Source organism: Chelonia mydas, chromosome 3 (genome assembly GCF_015237465.2).
Source record: "Chelonia mydas isolate rCheMyd1 chromosome 3, rCheMyd1.pri.v2, whole genome shotgun sequence".
Classification (NCBI taxonomy): Eukaryota; Metazoa; Chordata; order Testudines; family Cheloniidae; genus Chelonia; species Chelonia mydas.
The window spans coordinates 38587882-38608850 of NC_057851.1; the positions used below are offsets into that span (position 1 = coordinate 38587882).

The 20969-nt window shown below is 41.0% G+C and overlaps 1 protein-coding gene across 4 annotated transcripts in view; it reads left to right on the forward strand.

The window, feature by feature from the left end:
• The window catches only part of DLGAP2 (DLG associated protein 2), a 694939-nt gene that overhangs the window by 542258 nt on the left and 131712 nt on the right, over positions 1-20969 (forward strand). The gene's annotated exons all lie outside the window — the stretch shown is intronic.

Below are 20969 nucleotides of genomic sequence, written 5' to 3' on the forward strand. Positions count from 1 at the left end.
TGCATTGTACAGACTTTTTATATTGAATCTCTTTTCTTTAACTAAGATTACATCATCATTTTAGGAGACTGAATAACACAGTTATCCTCCTATGACACTTAGACACTATGATTATGGTTGTGTTAGAAAAGCACGTGCAAAGATAATATATTGTTTTTAAATAGGAAATGACCACCTATAATGGTTGTCACTCCATGATTTAGTCAGCCAGGGCAAAACTGCCATTAGAAAGTTGAAATGATATATAATTAGCACCCCCAAAGGGTAATTAAAGGTATTGTGGGTTACGCACTCAATTGGAGGCTGTTTCCAAACACTAATGTAATATTATGTCATTTTGGAGAGACCCTTTGTGTTAAGCTGCTGGAAATAGTGTTGAGTTGGAGGTCTGAGTGAGCCCTGACACAGAAACAGTTGCAGTGTGACCCTGAAAAGAAGCGGAGGCTGAGCGACTGGCTTCTTGAGCACAGGGCTGGAGTGTGTAGCTTGGATTTTCTGCAAAGGCTGTTTGCCCTAGAGTTCTACTGCGGCTCAGGGAATCAGGATTGGTGTATATTTCTACAAATAAATGGATTACATCAAAGATTAACCTGACTGCATATCACGAATTTCTCATCCAAACAGAAACCACCCTATAAGGCCCTGAATCTCAGCTTTCTCCTCGGCCAAAGGGGTAACAGTATGCTCTTAATTTTACCATGTTTTCTGCATTGCAATGGAAAACTGAGTAAAGGGTAATCATTAGACTGTGAAAATGACTGGCATTTCTGCTGCCTCTGTCTTTTCTATTTCCCAGACTTTATTTATTGCTTGACTTTACTCAAGGTGGGGATCAAAGAGAGGTGTTACATACATTCTGTCCAGTTCTACATGCACTTTACACTACAAATAGGAAATTTGTAAGGAGCTTTGAGCTGCCTGTTCCTCTTGGAATCTGTAGGCACAGAGTGGATGTTGTGAGCGAAAAGATGATAGGCAAGGGTATATATAATAGATTGGTTTGTCAAATTTCCTCTCCCCTATAAACTACTTTAACTAAGAAGCATACCCATTCCTTTAAACTTCTCTATCTATGGTAGATATATGCCCCTGCCCTCTTGTGATGTGATGTGAGTATCTCACAATTGTTAATATATTTGTCCTTACAATACCCCTGTACGGCTTTAACCTTGTTTTACAGATGAGGAATTGAATCCCAGAGTGACTGTGACATACCCAAATTCACATAGGAAGTCTGTGGCAGGCCAAGGAACTTAAGTCTCCCAAGTTCTGAGCTAACCACCAGACCATCCTTCCTCTCAAGAAAATATAGCCAACATCCCTTAAATAAAAAATAAACAAATGTGAACTTCAAGGGAGTAATACATGTACACAGAATAATTCCCACAGATAAAGCAGTGACAGGATCAAGAGAACTAGATGCTGGGGCTGCAGGGCTCCTTATGACTGACACGTCTATGCCACTACCCATGGGACAGCCATGATCTATGCACTATCAAGCCTGTGGAGCTAAGCATCACACGAAATTCTACCTATGGGAGACCTGGTTGGTAGCCCCCTGTGACCGCTGATTGGTCTAGGTGCACTATTTAAGCATGAAGGGATTAATGGCTTTACTTCTGATCCTTGACTCCAGTTCTGATCCCTGGCTAGACTGCTGACTCTGGCTCTGACCTTAGGCCTCACTCCTGCTCCAACCACCAGGCCCTAGTCCTACTGTGACCAGTAGGCATGATCCCCGGTCCTACCTGGTAGACCAGAGCGCCCACATCCCAGTCATGACAAGTAGGCTGCAATTACATAGATTCATCCATTTCTACAAAGATGTGGACAAAGTTTTTCCTTTTTTCCATTAATTACAATTTTATAATACTAGGAAACAACAGAGTGTAAAGGACAAAAATAAGAAAGAAAGTGGAGGATATGTGCTAATACAAAATGCAGTATAGGATGGAATCACATTTATCAGAACCTTCAGTATGTTTGTCATGGGCCCAACATGCCCCAAATGATTTTGCTGCAGAAACCACAAGGAAATTCTATTAAAGCACCATCTCCTTGGCACATTCGAAGAGACCAAAAAAAAAAAAAGGTTGCTTATTCATATCGTTTGATTTCCTTAGCAACAGGTTAGTATCAGCTGTGGCACAGCTGAGGGCTTGTAAACATGGCGGGGCAAAGCTACAGCATTAATGGTGGGGTATTTATGTTCTGTTGTTTTTCCAGCCTGTGAATAATATTTAAGTGCCTTGTGCCAAACGGAATGAAATTGCCAGAATTCTCATTGTTGAAAAGATAAATCGTTGAAGGCAAATATATTTTCAGAGAAGCTGTCAGTGTGATAATCATGCACTTGTGTCACTAAATTACATAAAAATACATGCATTTATGCAGTTGCTAACCCTGTGAAACATTAACAGAAGGAATACCTGGAAGAGTCGCTGTGGGAATCTTTCTGTTCTTTTGTTACTGTTATCATTGCTAGGTAACCCACAGACATCAGCCATCACATTGTGTTTGAAAATATTGTAGTTGGCCAAGATGCCACTGTTTGCCAAACACAGTTTCTGGTAACAATATCATGTCAAGATTTACAAAATCAGTTCAGCAAAAAATTAATCTGAAATTCAAGGGACGAGGAAAATCAATAGAAGTAAGTAAGGTGCTTGTTAACTATTGTGAGGTTGTATGGTTTTATGAATAACATACTGTAGTTTTTTATGCTTTAATGTGATAGGACACCTTGGACAATAGTCCTCAAGGGAATAACAGGTAGATCTATAGAATTGCATAAATTTTAACAAATAACTTTCCTGTATGTTGAAATTCAGAAGTATTTTTCAGTGAAAATCACCAAATTTCAATTTTTAGAGCACTCTTTAGTACTTTAAAAAGTTGTGCAGTTTGATATTCCTGAGGTGCACGCTGATGTAAATATAGAAATTCCAAAGCAGTCAGCCACTTGATTCATCAACTTCAGGATTGTTGAAAAAAAGAATGTTAAAAATGGTTCTGACTGAAATTCTCGTAAGTAAGGGAATTCAGGGTTAAGAATGAATATGGATGTAAATGGCCATTTAGACACTGAAAGACTGCTCAAGGACCCCATTCTGCACATTGACGTCAATGGAAGTATTGTTGTTGATTTAAATGGGAGCAAGATCAGGGCCCATGTTACTAAGGGCTGAGTCCTGCCAGGTACTGAGCACTGTGACCCCAATCCAGCAAAGCAACATGCGTTACTTTTTAAGGATGTGTGTAGTCCCACTGTAGCTAATGGACGGACCTATACCCATTGTGAAGAATGTATGAGATGCCTGTATTATTTTTAATGATTATTATATGTACCCTGTCCATCTGATTGCTATCATAATGTCTGCTGCATGGGTGCAAAGTGATAACGTAAGTCTGGCCTGTTTTATAAGTTTTGACAGCATAACTGTCAGTCAGAGGTGTGATTTTTTTTTCCCCTCACCCCCGACTAACAGCTATGCTGCTGAAAGCCCTAGTGCAAGCACAGTTACACCTGCAAAAAAGTCATTTTGCAGATATAGCGCAATCCGTTCAGGGAACTGGTTTAAGCTATATCGGCAAAATAACTCTTTTTTTGCCAGGCCTGGTCTACACCTAAAAATTAGATCAACCTGTCTACATTGCTCAGGGCTGTGAAAAATTTTGCATCCTGAGCGATGGAACTAATGCTCCCCGTAGGTGCAGCTAGGTCGACGGAACAATTCTTCCATTGACCTAGTTAATGCCTCTTGGAGAGATGGATTAATTATATCGATAGAAAAACCCCTTCCATCGATGTAGGAACTGTGTATACTGCAGCACTATTCTGTGGCTGTGCCACTGTAGCCACTGTAATGTAGATATATCCCTTGTATAAGCTGTATCTTTGCCATAGGTTTACTTCTATAGCAAGGCTAGCAAATCCTTTCAAGCACAGATGAGGCAGAGTCCTGCAGAACGGCAGACATGGTTGTAGACAGCACAATCATGGATACTTAACAAACAATACAGGTGCCATGACCTGTTGTTGTTTTGCCCCGTCCAGAGGGAAAACAACCAACCCCATCTTAAGGCAGAGCCAGCAGCCCTAGCATGACAATGTAGATTACTAGTCAAAGACTATTGACTTGTTTTTATCTACAGTAACAAACGCAGAGGATTGGCAAATATAAAAACCCCAGTGGAGTGAAGGAATACACATGGCATGAGAAAGAGCTGTTAAAAGGACCAGACCAGAACCAAAAGAGAAGGCCAGGCAGGAGGAGAGGGGGTGCAGAATATTTTGGACCACTTTTTTAATATAGAGACTGTTTCCCAGACCACTTCTCCATCTAGTTACATAATATCCCTGTAGCAACTACAACAATTGCTTTCATGGGAAAGTAGTCTTGGAAAACTATTCTAACATTTTAATGCCATTTAGCATGTGGAAATAGGGAGGAGAAGACTGCTCCCTGTACACTACCAGAGGTCCATGGACCTAGGAACCTTTGCCCTAGAACAGGGGTGGCCAAACTGCAGTATGTGAGCGGCATGGGCTCTTTTACAGTTAAAGTGCATCTTGCAGAACCGCTTCCAACCCCACCATTCTCCACCTACCAGATGTGGTGGGGAGCTTGGGGCTTCTGACCTGTGGTGGGGGTAGAGGCTTCTTTCTGTTCAGCAGGGAAGGGAGTCTCGGGGCTTCAGCTACAGAGGGCTGCCGGGGTGCAGCTTTCGAACTTCTGAAGATTTTCAGATGTGGATCAGAGAGTCAGTGAGTTTCACCACCTCTGCCCTAGAACATGAACAGATCACATGATACAGGTCTCATCTTCAAAGTGGATGATGGCATCTGGGGCATTGTGATGCACTGATGACAATGGCTCTGCACCACTGCCTTCCACTGGATAAAATCAAGAAATTAAACATTTGTGAACGTCTCCCCATCTGGCAGCTGATTTGAAAAGCTTATAAAAACCTTCAAAAGTGGTTACAACTAATAGAGATTCTCCTAAGCTTAACTGGTAGAAGCCTGTATTTTGGGAGGAGCAGAAGATCGACAATTCTGAATATTATTCCCCAGGCCATCATACCGGTTAGCAGATGGACTCTGGTGGATGATTTATTGCTGATTTGATGAGGATTTGCTCATGCTTGGTGCTGACCAAGGCATGATCCATGTCCTTACTATCACCTTAGGACCTTAAGGAGGAAGGATGGTGTTTTTTACAAACAACAAAGTTTAGAAATGCCAAGGTATTTTGTGTGCTTCAGTTTTTGGCTGCCCAACTTGAGACCCCTTAAAGAAGCTTGATTTTTCAAAGGGTAGGTGCTCAGCACTGCCTGCAAATCAGGTCCCACTTAAAGCACCCAAAACCAGAAACTTCCACAATCACTTTCAAAAATCTGAATTGTAATCTTTTAGTTTCCCTATTTTCTATCTACAAAATGGGGATATTAAATACTTCTCTACTTTATGGGGAATTGTGAGGCTAAATCTATCACTGTTTGAAAGGCACTTAGATTACTATGGTGACTGCCATATAAATGCCTCTTTAAAATAAAGAAAAGCTTAGTCTTCTCTGGGGAACATCAGTTATTCCTCCACCGCAGAGTTAGCCTGGGTTCTTCCTCAGGTGCTGCCCTGATCTACCTCACGTGCTTTCAGCCTACATGGCTGAAGGTGTTCGGCTTTCACTCACGCTGGTAGTCCCTGGTCACCACCCACAAGGGGGAGCTCAGTCAGGGTTGTAATTAGGGTGACCAGTGTGAAAAATCAGGATGGGGTTAGGGGTAATAGGTGCCTATATAAGAGAAAGTCCCAAATATTGGGACTGTCCCTATAAAATTGGAGCTGCAGGTGGCAGGGGTATCCCGCAGCCCCCAGCTACTGCAGGCAACTCCTAGTCACTGTGCAGCTGCCCCCTTTTAGGCAGCCTGGGGATCCGCAGATCCCCATTTTCTCCTGGACATTTTTAGTAAAAGTCACTGAATGGTCACGGCTTCCATGAATTTTTCTTTTTTGTTTGTGACCTTTCTGTGATTTTCACTGAAAATATCCGTGACAAAATCTTTGCCTTAAATATAGTTAAAACCTAAAGCAATACAGTAATGGTGTGTGTAAACCGGAGTGCCTTGGTCCTTCCTGTAGTATAAAGGTAGGCTCAAGCTGAATTTTTTTTTTTAAAAGGCAGTGACCTGTGGGATATGGAGAAGGTGGAGGAAGAAGTCCAGTGATTTTTTTTATAACTTGCGTTACTTTGTTTCCTCCTTCCCTCAGCTTATGATGACTCAGTACAGAGAAATATTTCGCGTTTCATAAGGCTTTTAAATAATGTACACAGTACATCTAAAAGTAAAGGATGCTGTGGAAACAGGCTTTACACATAGTCCAGGGCAGCATAGTCTAGGGCTAACAGAGTCATGTATAATATTTACAGATGATGCATTCCAAATGTGGCAATTCCAGGTGTGAGCCTCCTTTCAAATGATTATAAAATGTCTAACTCACGTGGCATTGAAATATGGGACCATAATCATATGAGGGGTTTGACCCCCTCTTCTGAAGGTTTCGTTAGTAACTGTGACACAGAAGCCTAGTGGTGGTTCACTATTCTGTCTCAGCAGCTCATGTCAGGCCTGACATACTTACTACACCTCACACAATGTTCTCATGATATTTATCCAAAAGTTGGCATGTAATATATCATTAGAAAACTAATAACTCACTGATAATTAATATTCTTGTATGTTATATGTGTTGTTAACCTTCAAAGAATTATACAGATGTGCTGGAAATATGTGACTAAAATGTGCTTAAACCAGAAATGTCAGTTGAAGTTGATAAACAGGTTTTTCCAGACAAAGAAAAGGGACTAACACCTCAAGCCAGGTATGCCCAAGGACAGTGTGTCAGAAATACCAAGACCTTCATTGGCATTGTAAAAATCACAAGTGTAGGAGAGGCCAGTTTGGTGTCTACACCAGACAGCATGGCATCTACACTTCGAGGGATGCACTTCAGAAGGATATATTTCATAGGTTTACTAGACTGTAGAGAGAGGGGGAGAGAACCCCTAACTGATCCCTCACGTAAGGAGTCAAAGCGCTTTGAGCTCTGTGTATTGGGTCCTGGCTCAAAAACAGGCCAGCCATGATGAAAGAATGACTTTGGGGAGAAAAAATTCTTTAGGCTTAGAAGTTATTTTTACTTTAGTTTGTTTCCAACCATCTCCATCCTTATTCCTTATACTTAGTATCACTTAATCCTATGTCATTTTGTTAGTAAACATGTTTTACTTTTACCACAAACAAACTCAGTGCTTTGACTGAAGCAGAAGGTTTGCCAATCCCAGTTAAGTAATAAACTGCCGTGTACAGTTTGTTTAAAGGAGCAGTGAATTTGTTACGGTTTTGTGGATGCTACAGTAAGAAAGGCTGAGCATGGTAGAGAAAGACATTTTTGGGGAGAAGCTGGGACTGGGAGGGTGTTGGTGTCACCCTGGAAGGAGTAACCAGGTTGGTGGAAGCCTGGGTTGAGGCTGTGGTGCTGTAAACATGCTCCTGGTGTCAGGGCTCTGAACCAAAGCTGCATGACACAGAGGCACCCAGGTTACAGGGCAGGTGGTGACACAACCCCTTACTGGTCTGAGTTGAACCCCAGAGTGTCACAGTAACTGCCATGTATTTTATAGTTTATTTGCCATATTGTTGTAGCCATGTTGGTCCAAGGATATGAGAGCGACAAGGTGGGTGAGGTAATATATTTTATTGTGCCAAAGTCTGTTAGTAGAAGAGACAAGGTTTTGAGGTTCACAGAGCTCTTCTTCAGGTCTGGAGAAGGTAACCAGAATGTCACAGCTAAATATGTGTGTTAGCCTCCTATGTGTAACAATCTGTCCTACCTTGTATTTAGCTGTGACTTCCACCAACAGAAGTTGGTCGAATAAAAACCATTACCTTACCCATCTTCTCTCTCTCGGGTATCATATATAGCCTCTGAATACATACTCAAGTTTGATTTCTTCGCCTTATTTTTACTGTAAAAATAATAAAATATAATTACTTTTAAACACACTGAAAATTTCTACCATCATCAGCATCTACACAACCTGAAGTTATGTTATCAAATTGAAAAGAAAACTCAAATGTATATGAGACTAGGCAGATAGTCTAGCTGCCAAAATACAAAATTAAAATATAGTTGAGGTGAATAAGGACACTTTTTATATTTCATGTTAACACTTGCCCTTTATATGACATGAGTTTAAAGGACAAGGAAAAATTGTTCCCCTTATTTTTTTTTCTCATGGTTCTCTTGTTTTGTTATCTCCCTGTTTCCTTCTCCCTCCCTTCATGGGATGAGGTCATACTCTGAAATCATCTGTCTAACTACTCCAAGTGAAATCAGTGTGTGCAGGATCAAGCCCGTAAATCGTAAGCTCCCTGTAGCAGGGACCCTCTCTTCTCATAAGATTGGAAAACCTCCCCCACATATATCTGTTCTGCTGTATAAAAAATAGCATGTGAGTGAAATTAAATTTTTCACCCAAAAGAAAGCCATTCAATAGGTTTTGTGTTCTCTTCTTCAGTTATTTTGAATGAAAAACCATGGAAGACTAGAATGCCAGGAAGAAAACAAGTTGTCTTCGTATCCAAAAAATAAAACACTTTATATATCACATATCTACCTGATAACATACTTCGCTGGACTTAGGGAAGGTCAACAGATCTATGTTCTGAATTTGGAGGGAACCCAAGGTCACCCTAAATCTAGGTTTATGTAAGCGTACTCTTCCCAGAACAACCCCCCACTCTGAAGGATGACTAATGGTGGCACCAGCAAAATAGATCAGATTTGCTCATAGCCCTGAAATTACTGCTTCTCTCTTATCCAGGTTTCAGTAAGGTTGTTTTCAGAGGGTCATTGCAGACACGCTGGCTGAGGAGCGAGCATTCCCGCTTTGCAAAACTTATATTGCTGAGTAAAACTTAAGACAGACACTCAGGATTTGGCCCTTTGATAGTGCAGTTATTCTTAGCAATTGTATGGTGCTTTGTAAGTACTGTGCACCGTGAATTAATCTTCACAATATGTGTTGGGCACATAAGTAAATTGTACAGATGGAGAAGTTGAGGCGGAATGATTGTGTGAATTGCTCAAGGTCACACAACAAGTCAGTAGCAGAACAGTGATTTGGACCCAGGAATTCCTGACTCCCAACGCTGACCTTATTCCCCGAGATCTGTTTGTGTCTCTGCTTCATTAATATTTAGCATAAAGTCTCTGATCTTAATTTTTCTGTTTTCAAAAGAACCAGGAATTAGACCTACTTCCGTTTTCCCCTTGAAAATTGAAATGGAGAATTTGACATGAATTTTGCCTGTTGTCAGGTAAAATATGTATCATAGAAATATTGGGAAAACTTTTTTCAATCTTATAGCCTGAATCTCTGTTGAAAAGGTAAATTTTCCCATTATGGCATGGTAACAAAGAAGTTGACAGAAAGTTGTTAAGATCTCCAATGAATACCTGAAGTGAAAACAGCTCTTTATCTACCTCCAGGCTTCAATTCAGTCTCTCCACTTATCTCACCAAGCTTTGGCCCATTGCCATTCATCTAAGAGAGTTATGCTTCTGGATTCTTATATACTGTTCTTTTCTCTTTTATCCCTCCAGTGCCTGCAGCTGCTGCTGCACCGTGTTCTCCACAGTTAGAAGTGGTTCTGCAGAGTCAAAATCTATTTAAAATGATTCATGATAATCAATAGCTTTATCTAGGGCCTGATTCATTATCTGCAAATGATCTACAAGTAGGAAATTACTTGGAAATCCTGGATCCTCTCCTAGCTGACAAAAGTCTTTATATGCAGTCTGCATATGACCTGCAAGGTTTTCTTTTGCAGCCTGCTGGCAGCCCCATCAGTAGCTGCAGAACTTTTTGTCTAGTTTCAGACGTGCTCCCAGTGTAGTATTTGACTCCTTTCTCTCTTATTCTCTGAAAGCTGGTTGTCGTCATCATCTCTTTAAAATCCTTTTTCAAAACTACCCCTTCTTGTCTCTAAAACATGTTCTCTGTCATGATATGCTGCACTATTAACCACAGCAATATCATCCTCTCTCTGCTCTCCTCTCTTTCCCATCCAGTGTATCCAAAAAGCCATAGTTAACATCATTTTCCTTTTCTATTACTTTGACTGTGTGATTCCCCATCACTTGTTTTCCCATTATCTTCCACAGTAAGTTCAAGCTCCTTACCTTCACTTTAAAGACTCTTTGTTCTTACTGTTGTTTGTATTGACCCAAAATATTGTAACACCCAAAGTCTCTATTCTTGGCTTCATTTTGTTACTTGCTGTACAATCACAACGTGACAAGGTTCCTGCCCCAAGCAGTTTACAATATAAATAGAAAACTGACAAGAGTAGCTAAAAGAGATAGCATAAAAATAAAGTGGTCAGAGTGGTGCTTGGCAAATGCCATGCTTGTTCCAGACAAGGTCAGTGTGGAAAGGATGAGTCAACAGGGATAAGAGGGTAGCAAAAGGATGAGGGATATTGACGGGAAGGAGGGGGAAAAGTGAGGGGAGTAAGTATGGAAAGGCTGTGAACTGATGGGAGACCTTAACATTCCATATATATATTAGCGAACAAATGCTACTAGTAATGGTACCATCTGTGGCTTTCTGATGTAATAGCTGGCAGATTTCTTTACCAAATAGTCACTGAACAGCAATAGGTGATGCTATTTTAAGCTGCTTTGCCTAAGTAGTGAGGATGTTATAGACGAGCTGGTTGTAGAAAATAAATCCTCTTTAAGTCAAAAGTGCAAAAGCTATCTGGAATTTGTATCCTAAGTAAGGTGAAGGGGGGAGGACATAGGAAAGAGCTCCAGACATAACTCAATGATAGTAGGAGTAAGCAGAGAGCCTACCTAGAATGGAGGAGGGACTGATCAGCAAATAAAGCTACGTCTTGGAAGTCAGAAATTGTAGAGATAAAGTGAGACTGGCCAAAAGTCAAGCTGAGTTAGACCTTGTAAAGGAAATTCAAATCCATAGTAAAAGGGTTTTTTCCCCATGTATGTATAAAAAGAAACAAGAAAAGAAGAACTGGAGTTGCCGTGCAGCAAGGAGGGGATAGAGATTGAGGATAATCTAGGTATGGCCCAAAAACTAAATGAATACTTTGCCTCAGTTTTCAGTAAGGATGACAATGTAGAACATGAGGGACAAGGCAGGATGACTAATGGGAATGAGGACATAGAAATAGAAATTACCACATCTGAAGTGGAAGCAAAACTCTCAGAGAGTTTAATACACTCAGGTCAGGGTGGCGGGGGGACACACACACAATAATCTCCATCCCAGAATACTGAAAGAACTGGCACATGAAATTGCAAGTTTGGTAGCAAGGATTTTAAAAATATCTATCAAATCAGGGTGGCACTGTATGACTGGAGAATAGCAAACAAAGGAGAAAAAAAGTCACAGAGAAATATTTTGAAACTTAGTTTCATTTCAATTCAGATTTGAAACCAAAAATTTCAAAAAATCTCTGTGAAAGGGAAAGTCTCACTTGCATGACTCTGGGATAGTTCGCATGACGGGCTGCACTGAGGGCACGGACATTAAGCCCTGGGATCCAGGTTCATCAGCAGTCTGCCTGAATGGCTGTTCTGGAACGACAGATCCTGAAAGTCCCTAGGGTCCCCAACTCTGAGGCAGTCCACCTGGCTGGGTGCCCTAGAGCTGTGGACCATGGAAGGCCCAGCAGCCCTCCAGGTGGGCCGGCCAGGCAAGCTGGCAGGAAACCAGGCAGGTTTCAAAAGTTGCCTGGCAAGCAGTGTTCTGGAGGAAATAGTCAAAATCAAACCATCTACGTGGAACATTTTGATGAATCCATGAATTTCGATGAAAACATTTTGTTGGATTTTTTTCTGACTCCTTTGGTTTCTTGTGAGAAAGTTACAAATGGTCTTGTTTTATATAAACATATTCCTATCAATATACACCATGGTTTTTGGCATGGCAAGCTCATAATTTTGTCAAACTAACCACAGGGTTGCATCAGTTTCAGCTAATACAGCTAAAATAATATTTAATTCTCATTTCACCAGCGTTAACATTTTTTATCAATGTTATGCATTTATGCCTACGTTTTGGTGTCTTAGAAATTAGTGACAGAAAAGGTCTAGAAACATATTCCTCAGCTAATGGAAAATGTTTTTCAAATGACATATTTTCCACAGTTTTGTCTAGTCTATTGTCAAACAACAAGCAATGGGGCTTCTGTCACTGCCCTTAGAAGAATATTATTCCATTAATTAATCTCTCTGTGGATAGCTTTTATATTTCATGTTTACATTTTCTTTTTCATAAATTCTTCACATGGCTCCTAGTTGTATGCCAGGGAGACGAAACAAAGCCACCAAGAGAAAAAGGGAGTCAGTAGCCACCAGTGGAAGGGGACCCAGAAATAGTTTACAATAGCATAATTATAGTACCTTACATATCATAAAATATAAACCACTTACAGTGCTACAGTGCTTTTGAAGAAGCTATATTAATGTTGGATGTAATGTTAACAATTATTTTAATTCATACTACGTTTTGTTTATTTTTGGATTCATCACTGGGGGCAATTCAGAGTCATGTAAATTAAAGTAAATATATATGCAAGTTATTCATGGCCCTCAGGTTGAGACAAGTTGCCAATGCAGGTTCCATGCTACAAGGGTAAAGGTACACTGCTAATCCATTCATAGGTACTTTTGTATAAGTATTACCGTAGGCTGATGAGTTTAAAAATCTGGAAGTCTATTGTGTTTCCATATTTTGTCATGATATTTACTTGCCATTTATTTTATTCCAGTCTTTGTCAGCAACTGAAGTTAAATGCCTTAATTTCATCTTCCTACTTACCACTCTCAAGCATTTGTTTTCTTGATGTTTTATATTGTTCTTCCTGATCTTGTCTCTCATCTTCACTCTTATTGTCTTCCACAAAATGAGGAGGGAGGGAAATGCCATTGTTAAAGTGCTTTCAGTCTAGTTGGAGCTGTCTGAATTTCTTTTCAGTGTTGCACCGCACTGTAATGATTCTGTCGTAAGTGCATTATATGCAGCACCATAATTTTGTGGCCAAACAATCATACATATTTATTTCATTATGATTATGTATGTATTATGTTTGTTATGGTACTGCCTATGGGCTAACTGAGAATGGGGCCCCCTTGTGCAAGGCATTGTGTAAACACAAGATAAGAGACAGTCCTTTCCCCAAAGAGCTTGCACTCTAAATAGCCAAGACAAAATAGAGAGGAAAGGGATACAACACACAAGCAGAGGGAGTCATGATGGTTTGTAAACTTTAAATTCTATGATTGTGCTTTTTATTGGTTTGTGTTTGTTGTGAACTCTTTTGGATGGGGTTTTGTTAGAAGGGAAGTGGCTAAATGGAAAGACAAAGGAAGGAAGCATGCTAGCAAGAGCTGGAGCCTGTGAGGAAGGAGATGGGAGGGGGTTGGAGTGAACAGCCAACCAGTACAGAGGAGAAGAACATTCAGAGTGAAGACTGCAGAAAGCAGCCTGATGACATCACTATCCGGCATGCTTGCTTACACTACTTCACAGCAGCTCCTGCCAGTTTAAGGCCACATCCACAATAATAACTTTTGCTGGTATAATAATGTAAGTTGGGAGTGTGAATTTTTTTTTACATTTCTATACCAGCAAAACCCCTACTCTACTGTTGATTTAGTTAAACCAGCAAGAAAGTTTATTTTGATTGGGAAACCATGGGTATAAGCTACACAAGCAAAAGTACTTTTTTGCCCGCATAAGATATGACTACACTAAGAGGGTTTTCTGGTATCGCTATATTAGAAAACCTTTTCTAGTGTAGACCTACCTTAAGTCTCTGGCTGGTTCCTTCCTGCAATTTCTTGCCCCAAGGCCACATGCATCGCTTGTGGGAGGAGTGGGACCACATAGCCCTAGTGCTCCCAGAAGAGAGGATCTCTTCTGCATGGTTCCGAGTTGAGAGCTGTGGGTGGCTTACGCATTATTCTTATCAGCTTTTGATAAGTGCCTCTTGCTCGCATGCCGTAACGATAAGATTGGAATTTTCACAAAAGATGCCTAATTCCCGTGTCCTGAGGCTCCCTGAGTTCTTAGAGGATACCATAATGTCAGATGGAACTTTCCTCTGGAATTGGATAATTTCATTTCCCCTTTCTTCCATAACTGAAAACTTCAGAGAATGGGTATCAGCAACTACATCAGTGATTATGACATTTCTCCCAAATGTAATGAAATGAATCCTCATCCAATACCCCCAAACTCTTATGCATCTTGTGAAGTCATTTGCAGCTGTGCGAAGCAAGCACAAAATGCTACTACTCTCATTAGGAGTGTCTTACACGTGTTTGGCCCACACTTTGCCCAGAAATAAATAACTATACAAGATGCAAGGCATAGCATAAAATAGCTAATAAAATAGCCCCATTGGTTCTAAATGCTCCACAGACATAACTCTAGCTAAGTCAGTGGTTCTCAACTCTGGTCCACCGCTTGTTCACGGAAAGCCCCTGGCATGCCGGGCTGGTTTATTTATCTGCCGTGTCTACAGGTTCAGCCGATGGCGGCTCCCACTGGCTGCGGTTCGCCGCTCCAGGCCAATGGGGGCTGCAGAAAGAGGTGCGGGCCGAGGGATGTGCTGGCCGCCCTTCCCACAGCCCCCATTGGCTTGGAGCGGCGAACTACAGCCAGTGGGAGCCGCGATTGGCTGAACCTGTGGACGTGGCAGATAAACAAACCGGCCTGGTGCACCAGGGACTTTACCTGAACAAGCAGTGGACCAGAGTTGAGAACCACAGAGCTAGATGATCCTCCCATTCTGTGAACAACTAAAGTCCCACTGAAATCCAGGAATGCAGGATCTCTCCCCAGAATGGGATTGAAAGATTTGTTCTGATGAAGAGACTGCTATTGTGTGTACAGTACAGCATGTATCCAGCTGTACTGTAGACAGGTTTCATACACAGAGTACATATACATGAATTATAATTTTGGCATGTTGCACAACACTAGAAAACAATAGGTGTGCCCTAGCATTATAGTTTAGAACAAAATGTGTGAAATAAATCCCTGGATTGGGATGAGAAATACATTTCCTTCCCACACGTTTCCTCACCTTCCTGGAATAGTTCTGTGTAAGAAATGAGTTTAGCTCCATTAACCTGTGGGATTTCTCATGCCTTTCATCCCAAAAACCAGGAGTCAGAAGTGGCCTTAGACAGTAAATCAGACAATCTGCATAGGTATGAGAGGACAAGATATAACATATTTCTGTTACCAATGATACATCTGTGCATTACTAACCAAAAGAAAACCTTTTAACACATTTCCTCAGAAATCTTTCAGAAGTTTTTAAACAGACACATTTTGTTTGCTGATTAAGCCTGGGAATATCTAAAGGACTATAACTGTTGATAAATGTCAGTATATTGACATTAGAACATAGTCATCTTATAAAATAAGATACTCAGTCCATGCAGAAGTTTTAACATAGAGCCTAATGCAATTATAGTGGTAGAATGAAGGCTTCAGCTTTGCATTCAGGTCGGACTTGTATTTAAATTAGATTAGGATATAATGAATACTGCTTTTAGTATGGATGATGCTTAGACTGACTGCCTTACTCAACACAGATAGCACTTAAAAATGAAAACCTCACTAGTTCATGATGAAGATTTTACAGTATTTAAATGGAAGCCATTTTAGTGCTTCACAAATGGATCCTTTTTATGCATTCCCTGGCTATGCACATCTTTTTGGAATTAAGGTGTTTTATCTTATAGTCATAGCTGACTTCTTTTAGGAGATGACTTCATAACCTGCATGAGAAACCTGTGGTGGCAGTGGTTGGCTTTAACATGATAAGGCCCTCTAGGCTAGAGAGGAAGAGTTGTAGAATTGATTTGTGTATGCTGTTTCTCTGAATGTGACTTTGCTGTAATTAATTTTAACGGCTGTCCACTTTCACACAATCATGTTCGTTCTGTCATACATTAATACGTGGTGTGGTTTTGGTGACTATGAATTTCCCTCTGGTCTGTTTCAGATGTGAAGGTTGTGGGTAGACAGGCTGTATAATTTCATTCAGATTATTTTTTTACCCTGAATCCAGAGTACAAATGCAAAAATTGTATTGCTCTCCAAGTAAGCCATTAGCAATTGTTAGAGCAGCGGTGGAATGTGGACTGGTTGTACACAAACTGGAGCTGGAAGTCCAACATTAAAACTAATCACTGCCATTGTCCTAACAGAGCAGCAATGAAGCATTAATTAAACACATTGGAAATCCCGTGCTTGGGGAACCAACTGGCTGAAAACATATGGGTCTTATTCATGGCTTTCTGGAAAATAAAACAAACTCTAAATTTTAAAGCAATTGCAGTATCTTTTTAAAATGCCAGAGGGACAGCCCTGGAATTTGTCTAATTAGATGTAAATAATGGTCATGTGGAGGCAAAATTCCCCACATTGCCATACTGATGTGACTCGACCTTGACCAAGAGGGCATCTAAATGGTTGAGAGCTTAGTTTATTCTCCTTGCCCCTTTGCTCCTGAGACAGCTAATTGTGAGTGTTGGTTTTTGAGATGTAGACACCTTTCCCTTGGGAATTGTACAGACCCTACCGATTCATTTTCAGCCAATGAGTTTGCCACTACCATTTCAGTCTTGAACTGAGCACTGAAGCAGAAGTGATAATGTTAATATTCTAGTTCCACTTCCCTGACCCACTCTATGCCCCTATTTATATCTTTCAGTAAACAAAGACATGGAGCAGAAAAAAATATGGTTTCGAAGGCCAGTAATTGGTTTTACTTTTTCAATGTGAACTTTAAGACTACCACACAATTCTCCTTCCAGTCTCCCAGAATTGAATAACACAATAGCAAATGTATAATGCTATACCTAAAGATTATTAAAACAAATACACTTCAAAAAGAAATCACTGAATACAGATATACTATATTTAATATTTTATTGCATGTATTCTGACATGCTTAAAGTGAAATTATTTTCTGCTAAGTGACGCTGTAAAAATAATATTGTGAAGTTACGTGTTTACAGGGGCTCAGTCATTCCCAGTTCAAATATTTTCAGTTTACAAATAGATACATAGTTTTTCTTCTAACTGCAAACTCATCCTAAGAGCCAAGACTCAGGCGGGGTTCTTTCCTGAACACGCATTGTTACAAGTGGGGGGAAAAGGCCAATTTATGCTCCAGTGACATTTATCTAATGCCAGTGCCTTTAGTGGGTTAGCTAAGGTGTACGTGATTGCCTTTGTAAGCTGTACTGTGTAAGTGAACCCCTGTGCTTCTGTGGAATGCCATTGACTTCAGCTCTGCATAGTTGCAGGTGTCTGCCCATGTACAATAGCTTGCAGGATCAGGACCTTAGTGAGTGATTCTGTTGATGAACTGGAAAGAATAGAATCTGGCTTATTCTTTTTTAGCTGTGTTATCTGAGCTGGATTACCAGAAGTGAATGGTGGTACATACTTTTGTTCCCAGATTAAGAAATTATGACTCTGAATGCACACAGGGTGCAGATCTGTGAAAAAAGGTGTCATTATTCTAAGAAAGAAAAGGAGTACTTGTGGCACCTTAGAGACTAACCAATTTATTTGAGCATAAGCTTTCGTGAGCTACAGCTCACTTCATCGGATGCATACTGTGGAAAAAACAGAAGATGTTTGTTTTTATACACACAAATCATGAAAAAATGGGTGTTTATCACTACAAAAGGTTTTCTCTCCCCCCACCCCACTCTCCTGCTGGTAATAGCTTATGTAAAGTGATCACTTTCCTTACAATGTGTATGATAATCAAGGTGGGCCATTTCCAGCAGAAATCCAGGGTTTAACAAGAACGTCTGGGGGGGGGCGGGTAGGAAAACAAGGGGAAATAGGTTACCTTGCATAATGACTTAGCCACTCCCAAATAACAGAATGCCACCAGCCGTCACCTTCAGCCCCCAACTAAAACCCCTCCAACGCATTATCAAGGATCGACAACCTATCCTGAAGGATGACTGTCATAAATGTAAAGGGAAGGGTAAACCCCTTTAAAATCCCTCCTGGCCAGAGGAAAAATCCTCTCACCTGTAAAGGGTTAAGAAGCTAAACGTAACCTCGCTGGCACCTGACCAAATGACCAATGAGGAGACAAGATACTTTCAAAAGCTGGGAGGAGGAAGAGAAACAAAGGGTCTGTGTCTGTCGGTATGCTGCTTTGCTGGGGATAGAACAGGAATGGAGTCTTAGAACTTTTAGTAAGTAATCTAGCTAGGTATGCGTTAGACTATGATTTCTTTAAATGGCTGAGAAAAGAATTGTACTGAATAGAATGACTATTTCTGTCTGTGTGTCTTTTTTGTAACTTAAGGTTTTGCCTAGAGGGATTCTCTATGTTTTGAATCTAATTACCCTGTAAGGTACCTACCATCCTGATTTTACCAGGGTGATTCCTTTACTCCTATTTACTTCTATTTCTATTAAAAGTCTTCTTGTAAGAAAACTGAATGTTTTTTCATTGTTCTCAGATCCAAGGATTTGGGTCTGTGGTCACCTATGCAAATTGGTGAGGATTTTTACCAAACCTTTCCCAGGAAGTGGGGTGCAAGGGTTGGGAGGATTTTTGGGGGAAAGATGTGTCCAAACTACATTTCCCAGTAAACCCAGTTAGAGTTTGGTGGTGGCAGTGGTTATTCCAAGGACAAAGGATAAAATTAATTTGTACCTTGGGGAAGTTTTAACCTAAGCTGGTAAAAGTAAGCTTAGGAGGTTTTCATGCAGGTCCCCACATCTGTACCCTAGAGTTCAGAGTGGGGGAGGAACCTTGACAGTGACCCAACACTCTCACAAATCTTGGGAGACAGGCCAGTCTTTGCTTACAGACAGCCCCCCAAACTGAAGCGAATACTCACCAGCAACCACATACCACACAACAGAACCGCTAACCCAGGAACCTATCCTTGCAACAAAGCCCATTGCCAACTGTGCCCACATATCTATTCAGGGGACACCATCACAGGGCCTAATAACATCAGCCACACTATCAGAAGCTCGTTCACCTACACATCTACCAATGTGATATATGCCATCATGTGCCAGCAATGCCCCTCTGCCATGTACATTAGTCAAACTGGACAGTCTCTACGTAAAAAAATAAATGGACACAAATCAGATGTCAAGAATTATAACATTCATAAACCAGTCGGAGAACACTTCAATCTCTCTGGTCACGCGATTACAGACATGAAAGTTGCGATATTACAACAGAAAAACTTCAAATCCAGACTCCAGCGAGAGACGGCTGAATTGGAATTCATTTGCAAATTGGATACAATTAACTTAGGCTTGAATAGAGACTGGGAGTGGCTAAGTCATTATGCAAGGTAACCTATTTCCCCTTGTTTTCCTAACCCCCCTACCCCCCCTTCCTCAGACGTTCTTGTTAAACCCTGGATTTCTGCTGGAAATGGCCCACCTTGTTTATCATACACATTGTAAGGAAAGTGATCACTTTACATAAGCTATTACCAGCAGGAGAGTGGGGTGGGGGGAGAGAAAACCTTTTGTAGTGATAAACACCCATTTTTTTATGATCTGTGTGTATAAAAACAAACATCTTCTGTTTTTTCCACAGTATGCATCCAATGAAGTGAGCTGCAGCTCACGAAAGCTTATGGTCAAATAAATTGGTTAGTCTCTAAGGTGCCACAATTACTCCTTTTCATTTTGCTAATACAGACTAACACAGCTGTTACTCTGAAACCTATCATTATTCTAAGAGCAGAAATAGACATTAAGGACCCTTTCAAGTTTCTGATTTGTCCTTTACTCTTTGTTCAGTGTTTAGGAAATGAACAAAATACATTTGTACACATTTTTAAATAAAATCCTATACGTTGATTCTCCCCTTTCCCCTCTTTCCACACACACATCTTGAGACTGCCCTATATTTTTCTTTATGCATCAACATCATCATTATTATTATTTATTTGTACTGGAGTATGTGATGGGGTATAGAAATCACACATTGGAGAGCAAGGGGTTAAGGAGCACCTCTGGGCCCAGGCAGCCCTGCCCAGTTGCACCTGCAAAGCCTGCACCAGCTGGAGGTGTGGTTTTAAAGGGGATGCAGAGTAGCTCAGAAGGGGTCAGGCAGGGAGGGAGCAGACCTCTGCTCTGAGCTATGAGGAAGTACTTCCCAGGAGCTCTCATGGCCAGAGACCTAGAAAAACAGACCCGATAGAAACTTACAAAGGAGAGACTGGTGACTGACTGGAAGGTCAGAGATTTTATGTGTAATTCTGTAATTTACTCCATGGGGAAAAGGGAAACTTGGGTAGGAAGTGGTCCTGGGGTCAGCTGCGTAGCACCTCAAAGTGTAGAATGTAGCTGCCTGCCATCAGACCCTGGATTGGAGCCTGGTGGAGAGGGTGAGCCTGGGCTCCCCTGCCCCCTTCCCAACGACCGGACAATAGAAGCCTTTAACTTGGTAGGGGGTGCAGCTGGGGAAGACCTTGACTCTTCAAGGGCCCAGACCCCAAAGTCCCTGTACTAAAGTGAAAGCCCTGAAGTGCTCATGGGAGCTGAGGGACAGGACTATATCTGAAAAGGGGCAACTGATCTCTGGCTCCTTGTTTTGGTTACTCTTATATCTGAGAGGGAATGGTGCATTGTTTACAATCGATACTTAAATTCCCCACTTGGTTAGAAAAATGCTAAAGGAGATCAGATCATAGAATCATAGAATATCAGGATTGGAAGGGACCTCAGGAGGTCATCTAGTTCAACCCCCTGCTCAAAGCAGGACCAATCCCCAACTAAATCATCCCAGCCAGGGCTTTGTCAAGCCTGACCTTAAAAATATCTAAGGAAGGAGAGTCCACC